Source organism: Balaenoptera acutorostrata, chromosome 20 (genome assembly GCF_949987535.1).
Source record: "Balaenoptera acutorostrata chromosome 20, mBalAcu1.1, whole genome shotgun sequence".
NCBI classification, from domain to species: domain Eukaryota; kingdom Metazoa; phylum Chordata; class Mammalia; order Artiodactyla; family Balaenopteridae; genus Balaenoptera; species Balaenoptera acutorostrata.
In genome coordinates this window covers 55,427,352-55,442,135 of record NC_080083.1, presented here as the reverse complement: position 1 = coordinate 55,442,135, position 14,784 = coordinate 55,427,352, and the positions used below count along the sequence as shown (strand labels likewise).

General features: G+C 43.8%; 1 protein-coding gene across 2 annotated transcripts in view; it reads left to right on the top strand.

The window, feature by feature from the left end:
* Positions 1-14,784, top strand: part of SEC14L1 (SEC14 like lipid binding 1) — a 51,545-nt gene that overhangs the window by 3,431 nt on the left and 33,330 nt on the right. The window lies entirely within an intron of this gene.

Sequence of the window (14,784 nt, the reverse complement as noted above, 5' to 3'; positions counted from 1 at the left end):
TGTCAGTCTGAACCGAGATGAAGAACCAGAACCTTCCGGCCCGATGAGGGTCCCTCTCGGCTCTCCTGGTCCCGCGTAGTTAGCCCCGACTCTGGCTATGACACGGAGATGAATTTCTCTGTGTCTGTTCCGTGTATAAATAGAAACTCAGGTGTTTTTGCATCTGGCTTCTTCCTACTCAGCATCGTTTGTGAGATTTATCCAGATCAATTTAGTTTTGGAAAACAAAACAAAACTCAAGTCTTCTCAAGGGAAAAATTTAGATTTAGGGCGTCTGTTTTTTAAATTGATGTATAATTTATAGACAGTGAAATGGTCACAGGTTTATAGTTTGATCAGTTTTGACTAAAGAGTGACACGCATCTCTGTCAAGATGCAGAGCCTTTCCATCCATTACCGCAGAAAGTTCTCTTGTGCCCCTTCTCTGTCAGGTGTGAGGTTTGGGTTTTTTGTTGTTGTTGGGGGCGTATTTTTTAGTTCTGTATGTTCCTTCAATACTAGGACTGTTCAGTATTTTATGTCTAGGGCTTATCAGAAAGGCTTGCTTCCTGTTTGCATGTTCTGGGTGCTGGTTTGGCATTTGGTCACAAGGAGCAGAGGCCCACTCCGGCCTGAGAGGGGGTATTGTCGGTGGAACACATGCTGTGTGCGATGAGATCGTGCAGAAATCCAGGAATGCGAGGCGCCACGGCTGAGCTCCAAGAGCCCTGCATCGGAGGGTGGTTCCCGGCAGCAGTTGTCCCCGGAACTCCCCCCTCTCCCGCCCCCCACCCTGGGACTCTGCCTCCTCCATCTGCCTCTCCCCCCACCACCAACCGGCTGCTTTGCTCTCTCCTGCCTTTCCCTCCCCTGCGGCTTCAGCTCCTGTGCTTTTTCAGCTGGTCATAACCCCTCTGGCTCCAGTTTGCCTTTGTGGCATTTCTTGTTGCCTTCTTTCAGTTTCTAAGTGACCGGTTCTTGTCACATTTCCTAGTTCAGATTCTAGAGAGACTAGATCTGGTCCTTACCCCTGGGCCCAGGAAGTCGGTTGCTGGCCGGCCTGTGGATTCCTTGTGGGGCTCGGTCACCTATCCCTTTTCGGTTGGCAGGGGCTGGTGGCGCTGGGGGATTTGTGTGGGGCGGTGGAGGGCAGTGAGCCCGGGAGATGCCCGGGGGTGGAGTGGGCAGGCATGAGACTGGTGTCTTATGTTTTCCAGAATGCTAAGGACGATTTTAAAATCTTGATGCAACCCTGATCATTTGAGGCAAAGACTAATCTCTTCTGCAGACACTAGCTTTAATAAAGAGGTATTTTGATTGTCTAATGTTCAGCTTCCTTATTTTCCTTTCTTTACAGTTTTCAGAATGGTACAGTTTGCCTTGTCACTTTTATGCATGGATTTACAGAAGAAATTGAAATTGAAATTCTCAGCCACCCCTCAATCTTTTAAAATTAACTGATTTTTCACTTGCTTTTGTTTTAAGCAGTGGTAAATTTTTTTTGAGTTGTTAGAAATTATTTTTTAATCTGAAAATGAAATGTGTTACCTTTTTCCTTCCAGAATTAGGTACAGACTAGAATGTTCGTTAAGCCTGTAGTGATTTTTGTGGTGTCACTTGCCGCTTTTCTGATTGTAATTGCACAACATAGAATCCTCAGTATTTTCCTTGCTGTTTTTTCCCTTGTTGATGAAAAACAGCGGTATAAAAGAGTTAGTCTAAAAATGTTCTTTTCATTTCATTCAGGATGAGCAAAGAGGTATATAGTTAATGCAAGAACGGAACTGTAGCTTCAACAGAAATATTTTTGAGAACCGCAGAAAGTGATTGTGCTTCAGTAATCACAGCATGTGACAGTGACACAAGTGTTCCTCAGGTGATCAGCTTGTGGTATTGACAGGTGGATCCAGGTCCTAATTGACAGGGTCCTGTGATGACCGCTGGAGGAGATGCTGTTCCGTTCACTTAAGGCCTTTGTTTTAACCAAGAGTTTTGTTGTAATTTAGGATTGCCAGGATATGCTGAGGTAGGAGGTGCCTGTGTCAGTAGGTATACAGTGGGTATCAAGTATGTTAATTGATTTTGATTGATTTAATGACAACTGATGATTTGTTTTGGGGTCAGTATACTGGTAGAATTAAGAAATCATGTAAATGTTAATGGTAAACAAACAGAATTGAAGTGAAGGTGTTTCAGGAGGCATTTGTGGCATCTGGGGGACATTCTGTTGTTAGATGTGAGCCCAGGAACAATTGTTGGAGCTTCAGTGAGTCGAGAAGTCCCCCAGCTCAGCCCCCTTTGAGGGTGAGGCATCTGAGCCTCAGAGAAGTTAAAGCTTCCACAGTCAGCTGAGGTAGAGAGTTTGGTGTTCTTTTTATCATAATGTGTATCCTGGAATGTGTTATGAGGGTTCTTGCCCTTGAAGATGTCTGTGACCTTTCCAAGCTCAACCAGAAACATTTCCTGGGGCTGCTCTGCCTGACTTGTGGGAGGAGAACTTAATCAGTGCAGAACATTCCAGTGGATTGTGCCTTCAAGGATCTGTGGTCTCACCCGGGCCTAGTGAGGTGCCCGCAGAGAAGGGACTTAAGGTGGGAGCTGTGGTTCCGAGATGCTTGGGTTTGAGTGTTTCGTTTTGAAATTTCTGAGTTAAAATACAAATTTTAAAACTTACAGCTTTCTCCCTCCTGGTGTTCATGGCCCCTTCATAAAGGATACAGAGGGAGGACGAAGGAGAGAGAGTCCATGGAACAGAGTAACGTGCAGAGGCAGGGGGTCGGGCACGGGCCGAGGCCGCTGTGGTCACAGTGGCGGGGGAGGCGAGGACCTGTCTCTGATCCTTTTCTCATCTGGGGACAGCTGCCACTGGAGCGCGTGACAGGAGAGGCCCCACTGCTCTCTGTGACGCGCCACGAGTCGCTGCCTCGTCCAGCCCCATTTCGAGTGGGCTTCCTGTCGTCCGACGGGCTTGGTCACGTCGCTCTCTCCTCTCCGCACCTGCACGCTCTCCCTGTTCTCTCCGTCCTGTCATCGTGCCCCCAGACCCCCTTGGCCATCTGTATCCCTAGCAGATGCATCTTTTAGATTGTGCTCTCCAGTCACATCTCTGTCCCTTTCTCTCCTGAGCACCGCCTTCGGTCCAGCCTTTGGAGAGCGTGACCAGAGCTGTTAATTTCTTACTTATACATTCCTCCCTTTGGTCCGTACTGTGTTCTCCTGCCAGACACTGTTTCCACTTGTCAGCCCTCTGTTGAAGTGATCTCTGTTATCAGTCATATCCGTTCTAAACTGCTTTGCTTTTTCTTCAGGGCCCTTCGTGTCCTACCCTCTCTGTTTAAGCTTATTTCATAATTATGCAAACTTCCCAGCATGAATGTTTACCTCTATTCTGTGCTGTCCCTGTTTGCCACTCCGTGTCTTTTCCTGCCCCCCACCCTTTCTTTTGACACTTCCTTCCCCGCGTTAGATGTTCACCTTCCCCAGCTGTCTAATCTTAATCTTACTGGCCCACCCGCTTCCCTGATGCTGCTAAGAAGCCCTCCGTGTTTCTCTCCCTTTCCTCCGACTCCTCCTTAACGGTGTAGTCAGTGGTGGGTAATCAGTTTCTTTTATTCTCTAACTATTTGGTATGTTCCTCGAGGGCAGAGGCTTTGTTTTTTCCCTTGTTCCCTCCAGTTTCTGTACCAAGCACATAGCAGGCACTCAGATATCTTTGATCAGCTGGTGGCTATTTGTTCACCTGAGCTTTTCGTGTGAGGAGATGGGAAGTGGGTTTGGTGGCTGAAGCACAGATCTGTGGCCTGTCTTCAGACAAGGGATTTATGTTTTCTCCATGGAAAAAAAGTAACATGCTCTGACCTTTCAGTTAACCAATGCCTCCCTTAGGAGCAAAGCCCTTTTGTGATGAAGTTGGCTTTTTTTTTTTTTTTTAACATCTTCATAAATTATGCAAAACCCATTTGACAAATTTCGTAGTAGTTTAAGTGATGTACTTTTACAGGTTGAGTAACCGAAAAGCCCTCTTTGCAAGCGTGTGGTTGCTGATTGAGTGGCCCCCAGAACAACATTTGCTTCTGCTCTTTTCATTCTCTTGTTTGTTTTGTTCTCTGTTTTTTTTCATTCATTTTCTCTTTCCTCAGATACCTCATGTCTTCCCACCAAGACTAGAGGATGAAGGGAGGAGAAAGAGATTTGCTGTGATACTAGGTGCAGAGCTGGGCCCCGCCACAGACGTGCTCTGTAACCTAGTGACTAGGCCAGTCACTAGTGGGGACTGTTGTGAGGACGTGATAGAATTAAGCAGACCACAGACGTGACGGTGGGTGAGGCAGGGCCTGGAAACATCCACCGCCTCCCCCATCCCTTTCTGATAGCCAGCCCCTGTCCCGCTCCCAAATACAAGGAGAGATGAATCAGCAGAGTCATATGCTGGCATATAAACTCTGAATGTGTGTCTCTTTTAGATTAAATAGACATTTGTATTTATATTTAAGCTTTATTTCATCCATTCACAGCTTATACATCAGGACAGCTGGGGAGATAATGTGGGGGACCCCGGGGTAGGCTCGTGTATCGCAGCACAGTCTGAGGGGAGCCTCACCCCAAGGGCAATCAAGTTGGCTCTTTCTGGGGCGGGGGTGGGGGCGAGGTGCACAGAAATCCGGGCGGTAGAGCGCTTCCCAAGGAGGCCTCCCCATGCATCCGTTTCCAGATTGTTCCTCTGTTGGTTGGGGTCCTGCCGGAGCCCGTCTTGCTCTGCCTTCTTGCTCCGAGGCGGGTGGCTGCCTCCTGAAGCCCCTGTGTGTTCACCCACCCCTTCCTCCTTGCCTGAAGATACTGGCAGCCCCAGTCCCCTTTCCTCGGATTTCGTTTTCTTCCTCTGACCTGAGTCCCATGCATATTGGGTTTTTACCTTTATTTCAGTTATGAAATATTTTCATTCCATCTTTTGCTTTTCTTTTCGAAGCACATCCTCTTCCTCTCATCCTAGATTTTATCCCTGGACCCTTTTGTAGTTTCCAAGTTTCTGATGGTTAGGTGTGATGTTGAAATACATCTTTTTCATTAATTGAGGTTTTGTTAGATCTTCAGTGAGCCTAATATGCAACAGAATTTGTTTTTACTCAAAGGAATAAGCAGTCTGCATTTTGGGGTCGCTAACTTTAAAACCAGTTTTAGGGCTTCCCTGGTGGCGCAGTGGTTGAGAATCTGCCTGCCAATGCAGGGGACACGGGTTCGAGCCCCGGTCTGGGAAGATCCCACATGCCGCGGAGCAACTAAGCCCGTGCGCCACAACTACTGAGCCTGCGCGTCTGGAGCCTGTGCTCCGCAACAAGAGAGGCTGCGATAGTGAGAGGCCCGCGCACTGCGATGAAGAGTGGCCTCCGCTTGACGCAACTAGAGAAAGCCCTCGCACAGAAACGAAGACCCAACACAGCCAAAAATAAATAAATAAATAAAAATTAAAAAACAAAACAAAAAAACCCAGTTTTATTCAGTCTAGGAGTGAAGGGAAATGGTCCAGTTTCTCTAATGTTATATTAAGGATCCTGGGCAGTTTTTAGTGGGGGAGATTGTACTCTTTTTATTTATCAAGTTTTTGAATGCCATAGTGTAAATGCTATTGCGTTTAATAAAAGCTGGGATTGTAGTCAGACTTGCTTAGCTTTGAAAATGAGCAATTATAGTATACTTCCATTGTACACTGTTTTGTACAGAACCAGGCCTTTTCCGTTCTCTTAAACCCACTCTCCCAATACATTATGCACTCTGAATTACTTTTAATGTGCTAGGGTGAAGACAGTTATGGTTCAGTAGGAGATATTTCAAGAAGAAATAAAGCAGGATCTGATTCAGCTCCTTGTCTCTTTGATTTACCTGTTTTTGTCTAAAAAACCAAACAGGTAAACCCTATATTATGGAAAATTTCAAGCATACCGAAGTAGAGAGAAAGGTACCCATGGCCCAGCTCCAAAAGCATCAACATTTTGCCAATTTGTTTCATCTGCTCTCCCCACTTTTTCCGCTGCTGGTGTATGTAAAGCTGATTTCAGGCATCTTGTTAATTCATCCCAAAACAGTTCAGCATGCACCTCAAACTATAAGGACCTTTTTCTTTTTAAAAGGTAACCTCCGTGTCATTATCCACCCGACAAGAGTACTGATAATTCCCCCATGTCATCCAATAGCAAGTCCATGTTCAGACTTTCTCAGCTGTCTAAAATAATGTCTTTTTCTTTTAAATTTAATTTATTTTTGGCTGTGTTGGGTCTTCGTTGTTGTGCGTGGGCTTTCTCTAGCTGCGGCGAGCGGGGCTACTCTTTGTTGCTTTGCGCAGGCTTCTCATTGTGGCTTTTCTTGTTGCGGAGCATGGGCTCTAGGTGTGCGGGCTTCAGTAGTTGTGGCACGTGGGCTCAGTAGTTGTGGCTTGCAGGCTCTAGAGCGCAGGCTCAGTAGTGGTGGTACACGGGCTTAGTTGCTCTGTGGCATGTGGGATCTTCCCGGACCAAGGCTCGAACCCATGTCCCCTGCATTGGCAGGTGGATTCTTAACCACTGTACCACCAGGGAAGCCCCTAAAACAATGTCTTTTTACAACTTGTTTGGATCCTGCTTCAAATAAACCTTTGCATTTGGTTATTATGTTTCTTCAGCCTCCTCTGTTCCCTCACATCCTCCTTTTCCTTTGTTTCCTTTCCTGCCATGGCTTTGTTACAGAAACTGGGTCACTTGTCCTTTTCAATTACCTTAACCTTTTGCTGATTTAATTGTTCATTACGGCAAATAGGCACAGGGAGGAAGCGCAGACCTCAGACCAATCAGTTCATCTACTTTTTAGCAGCTCTGTTTAAACATTCGCTGATAGAGATTGAAGTGAGTGGTTAAAACCGGCTGCTCCTTTTTCATCCCCATGATTATCCTTTGTAATTTTGAGTTGCAAATAGGATGCAAAACATTTTTTTCCCAAATTAAACTGGGTCTTTCCATTTAAAGTTACTTTGTAACCCACTTCATTGATTCTGCTGTTTATAGTGAGCAGTTGAAAGGAGTTAATTTACTGGCAGGTGTGATTAAGAGGGTTTCTATGTAGCCTCTGCTGTGAGCGCTTGGGGACCGCTGAGGTGGGGGCGGGTGGTGGCAGTGGTGCTGGCCAGTCCTTTGTTTGTGCTCCTTTCATTAGAGCCCCGGATGGGGATGTCAGTCTAGCTGGGGAAGTGCCCACAGAGAAATTCACTGAAGAGAGGATTTGCGTCGGCAGGTGTGATAATTGATCCTTCTATCTTGATTTTTAACCTGTGCGAGAGTGAAACTGACAATTTAATATACTTCTAGTGGAATAATTTTACATGTTGCAACAGAAAGCATGTATCGCATTACAGTTCTCTTGAAAGGTACGATTTGACGTTAGGAGTACTGGCCTTGTTTTTGTTTTTCGTATGTACGTATGTAGGTTTATGTAATTATCACTCTGTAAAATAATTGCTAAATATATCGCGATATGTACTGAATCCTTTTTCCATTCCGAAGTCTGCCACGAGTATTTCATAGATCTCTCCTACACGTTTTTGCACTAGAGTATCCCTAGTGCACCGTTCACATGCATAGTGCAGATCTGAGTGATTGATAAGTGTCCGGTTCTAAATGTCTCGCATGTTTGATTAGACGGCTGGTGGTAGCTCTCTTCCTCTCGGGTCTCTGGCCCTCCCTCTGGTCGCCCTTGCTTTTGTTACTCCACCCACCTCCTTGCCTTCTTGGGTACAGATGGACTCTTCCTCTAATGATAACTTGTTTTGCTATTTTGAGACCCCCTAGTTGAATATTTTGTGTTTTCTGGACATCACAGGTGTTTTAATTGGTAGTTAATGCTATTTTAGGAATACCCAGCTCTCTCTCACCCGACATCTCCTCCTGGGCAGCCTCATTTAAACCCGTGGCTTCAACTGTCACTTTATGAACCAAAGCTCTCAAAGCTTATCTTCAGCCTACACGCAGGAGCTTCCAGATTTCCAGCCAGCTCCCTGCCAGGCCATCTCCACCTGGCCGTTCCAAGACAGATTTAGTGCATCTGAAACGGAGTCCACACCTTCCTCCTGCCCCACAAAGAGCACCAACAGAAAAAACACACGCACACACACACGCAATAAAATTCCTCTGAAAAGCTCTACTTTTCCTCTGAGCTGCTGCTTCTGATGAGTGCCACTGCCACGTACCCAACCCTCAGACCCGGAACCCAGACATCCCTGACAGCCCCCCTCCCCCCTCAGCCCTGGTGATGGCTGGACCCTCGCCCGTTGAGGAGGTCTTCTGACCTGGGTCTGAATCTGCTCGTTTGACCCTGTTGGCTCAGCCTCAGATCACAGCTCGTCCCTTCACGTCCAGGTCCCTGCAGTGACCTACGGGCTCTGCATCTCAACCCTGTCTCTCCCACCCGCTCTTTCTCAGGGTTGCTGCCGCCGAGTCTCCCAGTTGTACATCTGACCATGTCACTTGCTAGTTTAAACTTCTCAAGTGGCTGCCCCTCACCTCCGAGACGAATCCAGACCCTTTAGCTCCATCCCGGAGCCCTTCGCCTTCTGCCTCTTAAGGTCTTCTCGTAGCCTCGTCTCCGCAGGCGAGACCCGCACGTGCTCCCCGCTCAAGTTCTGTGGGGTCACTGGCCGCTTCCCAAGTGTGCCATTCTGCTTCCTGGCCTTCGTGCCTGGAGGGCCTTTCTCCATCCTTCTCACCGGTCAGATCCTGTTCTCAGAGGAGTTCCCGCTCTGGGCTCTGGTGTCCCACTGTCACCTCCCTGGTTCCTGCCTTGCCGGGGTCGCTAGGCTTGTCACCTTCCCTTCCACTCGAGTGTCTTGAGGGTGGGAACCAAATGTTCTGCTTTTTACCCTGAGCATAGAGGAAGGCCCCAGAAATTGATGTGTCTAAAGAATAAGCGAGTCCTGGGATGCGTGCTCTCGCTTCCTGCATTACTCTGCTTCTGGCAGTGAAAATTTCAACAAAAGGTCACATTGGAACATACTCTTGTGGTTGGATTTACTGCTTATACTTATATCATGTTTTGAAGGAATCTGATGCAAATTGGTTTTTGTGAGTAAAATAGAGTTTATGTTCAGTGAACTGAAGCCTATAATTACTATAGTTGACTGACAAACGTGTCCTGGTTTATGTATTACTTGGTGTTTGAGTGGCTTTTTTCCCATAGCAGTGAATACCAAGTATATAAAAAATTTTGTTTCTGTGGTTCTCCTACAGAACATAAAATTCATTTAAAAATTCTTGACTCTGATAGAATGGTATTCTAATTTTTCTAATTCTTTTTGAGATCTCTATAGGTTTAAACCTGAGAGGTTGGTGATACATGACTCTTTTTTTCTTAATGAATAATTTACTCTGTAACATAAGGTGGTCCTAATCATAAAATGTGTGTTTTTCTTTTTGCTAGTTTAATGCCTATATATGTTTTAAAAACCAAGTCCAGAACTGAAAGCTGCAGGTACATATTTTAAGAAGTAAACTGATTGAAGAGATGGTTACATTGCAGGATGTATGCTATTAATATTGAGAAAGCTCTTCCCCGAATGCATGTTATCTTCATTTTACTGAACACAAAGTTGGTTTAGAATGCAAATTCTAACAGTCTAAATTCTGATTCTCTACTGAATCAGGATTTCTGGGGGCAGGCCCAGCAGTCTGGTTTCACAGGCCCTGGAGATGGTTCTGATGCCTGCTCAGGTTTGAGGACCACTGGTTTAGATGTCCTTAATTTGCTTTGTAGTAAATGGAATAGGAAGAGAGGAAGTTGGTTTCAGTTATAACTTTTTTTAATTTAAAAATTTTTGAAGGATAGATTCTTTAACAGTTGTGTAACAGAGACTCTTACATTTTGTTTTCTTTCGCAGGATTGAACATATACTAAAAGGAGACTATTTGCTTTATGTCCTTCTCTAGACTGCTGTTCTTGAGTTTATTTAGTGATAGCAAAATTATATTAACAAGCATGTGCTTCCTTGAACTGGTCTTAACTGAATTATTTGTATGGCTTTATTTGCTAATTTTCAGGTGGAGTAGATTTGTACTTTTTTTAATGTGGTAAAATATACATAACATAAAATTTACCATTTTAACCAGTTCCAAGTGTACAGTTCGGTGGTATTAAGTACATTCACGTGTTGTACAGCCATCCCCACCATCCATCTGCAGAACATTCACATCTTCCCAAGCGGAAGCTCTGTCCCCATTGGACACTAACTCCCCCTCCCCCACCCCTAGCCCCTGGCACGCCCCACCCCTTTTCTCCTTTCTGTCTCTATAGATTTGACGATTCTAGATACCTCACATAAGAGAAATTACACAACATTTGTCCTTTTGTGACTTGCTTATTTCACTTAGCATAATGTCTCCACAGTTTGTTCATGTTGTAATGTGTCAAAAGATTTTTCCTTTTTTAAAGTTGAATAATCCCACGTATGCGTGTATATATAGATATACACACTACAATTTGTTTATCCATTCATTCATCAGTGGACACTTGGATTGCTTCCACCTTTTGGCTATTGTGTTTACTGTACGTTTTTAAAGTCTAGTTTTTTACTATTATGTCAACCAAAAATAAGTGCATATCTCTCTAGGTTTATTTTTTTGGTCTTTTATATTTGATAGATTCCAGATCCAAAAGACAAGTTCCTTGAGGAATTCAACCACTGTATTTCATTCCACCTATTCAGAATAGATCTTTAAAGTTACATCTCATGATTGCCATCGCTGTTAGTTTCTTAACAAAGAAAGAAGAGCATCTGAAAGTAGATGTAGAATGATGAGCTGGGGGGCATGCACTGAAGCAGAATGGGGGCTCCTGCCATAAAGGAAGGGAAGTGATAGAGAAAACAGAGAACCGAACACGTCAAGGTCTGTGAGGTACAACTTGTATCTAGGCGTTTAATAAGCAGTGCTTGGTAGATATTTTCCTGATGGAGTAAACCAACTCCTACTATCAGCCTACTGACGATGGATTTTTTATTCTGGTTCATGAGACCGGATAATATTTCCATAGCTCATTACATTCTTTTATGTGGGCAAACACATGGCATCTTTAAAAGCTGACAGCTGCAGGTCCCTGGAATATCAAATGCTCTTCTGAAGTCCACGAATTTATTTTTTACACTCTGGAAAGTAAAACAGTTCTCTGCCAAATACAGCTTAATTTGAAGAAGAATATGCAAAACTGCTATTTTTATTGTCACATATACTCAGTTTGCTCTCTATTAGACAAAAAATTTCATGGATTAGGAATATTTTTGGAAAATCATGGCATGTTTTGGATTCCGTTGGGTCATGGATCAGTCATGTGACTGTTTCAAATACAAAGAACGAAGAGAAGAGAAACCCTTCATAGCACTCCAGACATTCTTGTTTGCCTAGGGCTTAAGTAACTATGGCCTGCTAAACATTTGACCTTCAAGATTTATTAACAGAGACAAGATATCTTAAGTATAAAGATCTACTTAAAGATGTGTATACCTCTATTTTTTCTGACTATTATCCTTTAATTCTCTAACAGGGATTGGTTAATGTTGTGCTTTTATTTTGATAATTGGAAAAAATAAACACATTGAGATCATCTGGATACCTATCATATTCATAGCTAAGTGCTATTAGACAGTATATGTTTTGCTTTTAAGTTTATTTTGGGGGCACCAAACAGTACTTTTTTCTTTTTATTGATGTATAGTTGATTTACAGTGTTGTGTTAGTTTCTGGTGTACAGCAAAGTGATTCAGTTATACGTATATATATTCTTTTTCATATTTTTCCATTATGGTTTATTACAAGATATTAAATATAGTTTTCTGTGCTATACAGTAGGACATTGTTGTTTATCTATTTTATATATAGTAGTTTGTATCTGCTAATCCTAAACTCCTAATTTATCCCTCCTCCACCCCTTTTCCCCTTGGGTAACCATAAGTTTGTTTTCTATGTCTGTGAGTCTGTTTCTGTTTTGTAAATAAGTTCATTTGTGTCATATTTTAGGTTCCACATATAAGTGATATCGTATGGTATTTGTCTTTCTGTTTCTGACTTACTTCACCTAGTATGATAATCTCTAGGTCCATGCATGTTGCTGCAAATGGCATTATCTCATTCTTTTTTATGGCTGAGTAGTACTCCATTGTGTGTGTGTGTGTGTGTGTGTGTGTGTGTGTGTGTGTGTGTTTTTAAACACAAACCACATCTTCTTTATCCATTCATCTGTCGATGGACATGTAGGTTGCTTCCATGTCTTGGCTGTTGTAAATAGTGCTGTGATGAACATTGGGGTGCATGTATCTTTTTTTTAAAAAATAAATTTATTTATTTTATTTTTGGCTGTGTTGGGTCTTCGTTGCTGTGCATGGGCTTTCTCTAGTTGTGGCGAGCAGGGTCTACTCTTCGTTGTGGTCCGTGGTCTTCTCATTGCGGTGGCTTCTCTTGTTGTGGAGCACGGGCTCTAGGCACACGGGCTTCAGTAGTTGTGGCACGTGGGCTTCAGGAGTTGTGGCTCACGGGCTCTAGAGCACAGGCTCAGTAGTTGTGGTGCACGGGCTTAGTTGGTCCGCGGCATGTGAGATCTTCCCAGACCAGGGCTCGAACCCATGTCCACTGCGTTGGCAGGCAGATACTTAACCACTGCGCCACCAAGGAAGTCCTGCATGTATCTTTTTGAATTATGGTTTTCTCTGGATATATGCCCAGGAGTGGTATTGCTGGATCATATGGTAGCTCTATTTTTAGTTTTTTAAGGAACCTCCATACTGTTTTCCATAGTGGCTGCACCAATTTGCATTCTCACCAACAGTGTAGGAGAGTTCCCTTTTCTCCACACCCTCTCCAGTATTTGTTATTTGTAGACTTTTGATGATGGCCATTCTGACCGGTGTTAGGTGTTACCTCGTTGTAATTTTGATTTGCATTTCTCTAATAGTTATCTATGTTGAGCATCTTTTCCTGTGCCTATTGGTCATCTATACGTCTTCTTTGGAGAAATGTCTTCTGCCCATTTTTTGATTGCGGTTGTTTGCCAGACAATACTATTTTAATGGTTGAAAGCAAATACAAAAAGAATAGAGGTGGAATTAATATGTAAATGATGTGTTTGAGCCAAGTATAAGCTAAGTTACTTCACAGACAGGGGGCTGTACAAATACAGGTTTAAATAGCGAAAAGTGGCAGGAGTGGTGAATCATCAAACAGCATCCCTTGGTGTGGGCCTGCCAGGTTTGAAAGCAACTGTGCCTTGCTGATCAGTTCCGTATTCATGTTGAAGGAGGAATTCAGCTTCAACAAACTGTCATCCTTCCCGTTAAATGTATATTGTTAGTTTTTTTTTTTTTTGGCGGGGGAGGCCTTGATACTGTGGGTGGGGTGGGGTTCATGCCATTTTCCTCCATCAACCCACTTCTGAATTTATTTACTTACTTATTTTTGGCTGCATTGGGTCTTCGTTGCTGCACACGGGCTTTCTCTAGTTGTGGTGAGTGGGGGCTACTCTTCATTGCGGAGCGCAGGCTTCTCATTGCGGTGGCTTCTCTTGTTGCGGAGCACAGGCTCTAGGTGCGCGGGCTCAGTAGTTGTGGCTCGCGGGCTCTAGAGCACAGGCTCAGTAGTTGTGGCACACGGGATTAGTTGCTCTGCGGCATGTGGGATCTTCCTGGACCAGGGCTCAAACCTGTGTCCCCTGCATTGGCAGGCAGATTCTTAACCACTGCAACGCCAGGGAAGTCCCTATATCGATAGTTTGAATTTTATAATTGTATGAGTTTTTGCCCAGTTTGTTTGTACATATTTAAGTAACATTATAGTAAAAATAACTGGTTAACATTAAAGGTCCAAGGAAACTTTTATCTTTTAAAAGGAGTTTGGGGCTTCCCTGGTGGCGCAGTGGTTGAGAATCTGCCTGCTAATGCAGGAAACACGGGTTCGAGCCCTGGTCTGGGAGGATCCCACATGCCGCGGAGCAACTAGGCCCGTGAGCCACAACTACTGAGCCTGCGCGTCTGGAGCCTGTGCTCCGCAACAAGAGAGGCCACAATAGTGAGAGGCCCGCGCACCGCGATGAAGAGTGGCCCCCACTTGCCACAACTGGAGAAAGCCATAGCACAAAAACGAAGACCCAACATAGCAATCAATCAGTCAATAAAGAAATCTTAAAAAAAAAAAAAAAAAAAAAAAAAGTTGCTTAAAAAAAAAAAAAAAGGAGTTTGTACATTACTCAAACCGTTTCTCTGAGATAGATTTTGCTATACTTTCATGAATCCAAATCAGTTAGGTCCTTAAATTGGGTTTTGTTTGACACACAACCAAGGTTGAAACCAACCAGAGGTTGGGGAGGGAGATAAACATTCACTTGAGTGGCTTGTTGGCTCAACTGTTTTCAATGATAGTGGACAGCCCTTCCGCGCAATGTATCAGGAGTCATAGTTCTTTGACTTAAAATTGAGTATTGACTGGTGAGGCTGAGAATAGAAAATAGGGATAGCAGTGTCTTCAACTTCCGGGTCTGACTTAAATCTGTGGAAATTAACACAACATAAACATTTTGACTCTGCTTTGTCACCATACAGGGGAATGGTGGGGAAAAAAATATCTTTTTATGTTTGTGATTCTCATGGTCATGTTTGTTTTTCATGAAGGAAATTTTAGATTGTGAATGGCCCTCAAATACAACTGTGTCATGTTTTTAACTTAAAGCTTAAAACTTTTTTTTTTTTTTTAAAGATTTATTGATTGATTGATTGATTGCTATGTTGGGTCTTCGTTTCTGTGCTAGGGCTTT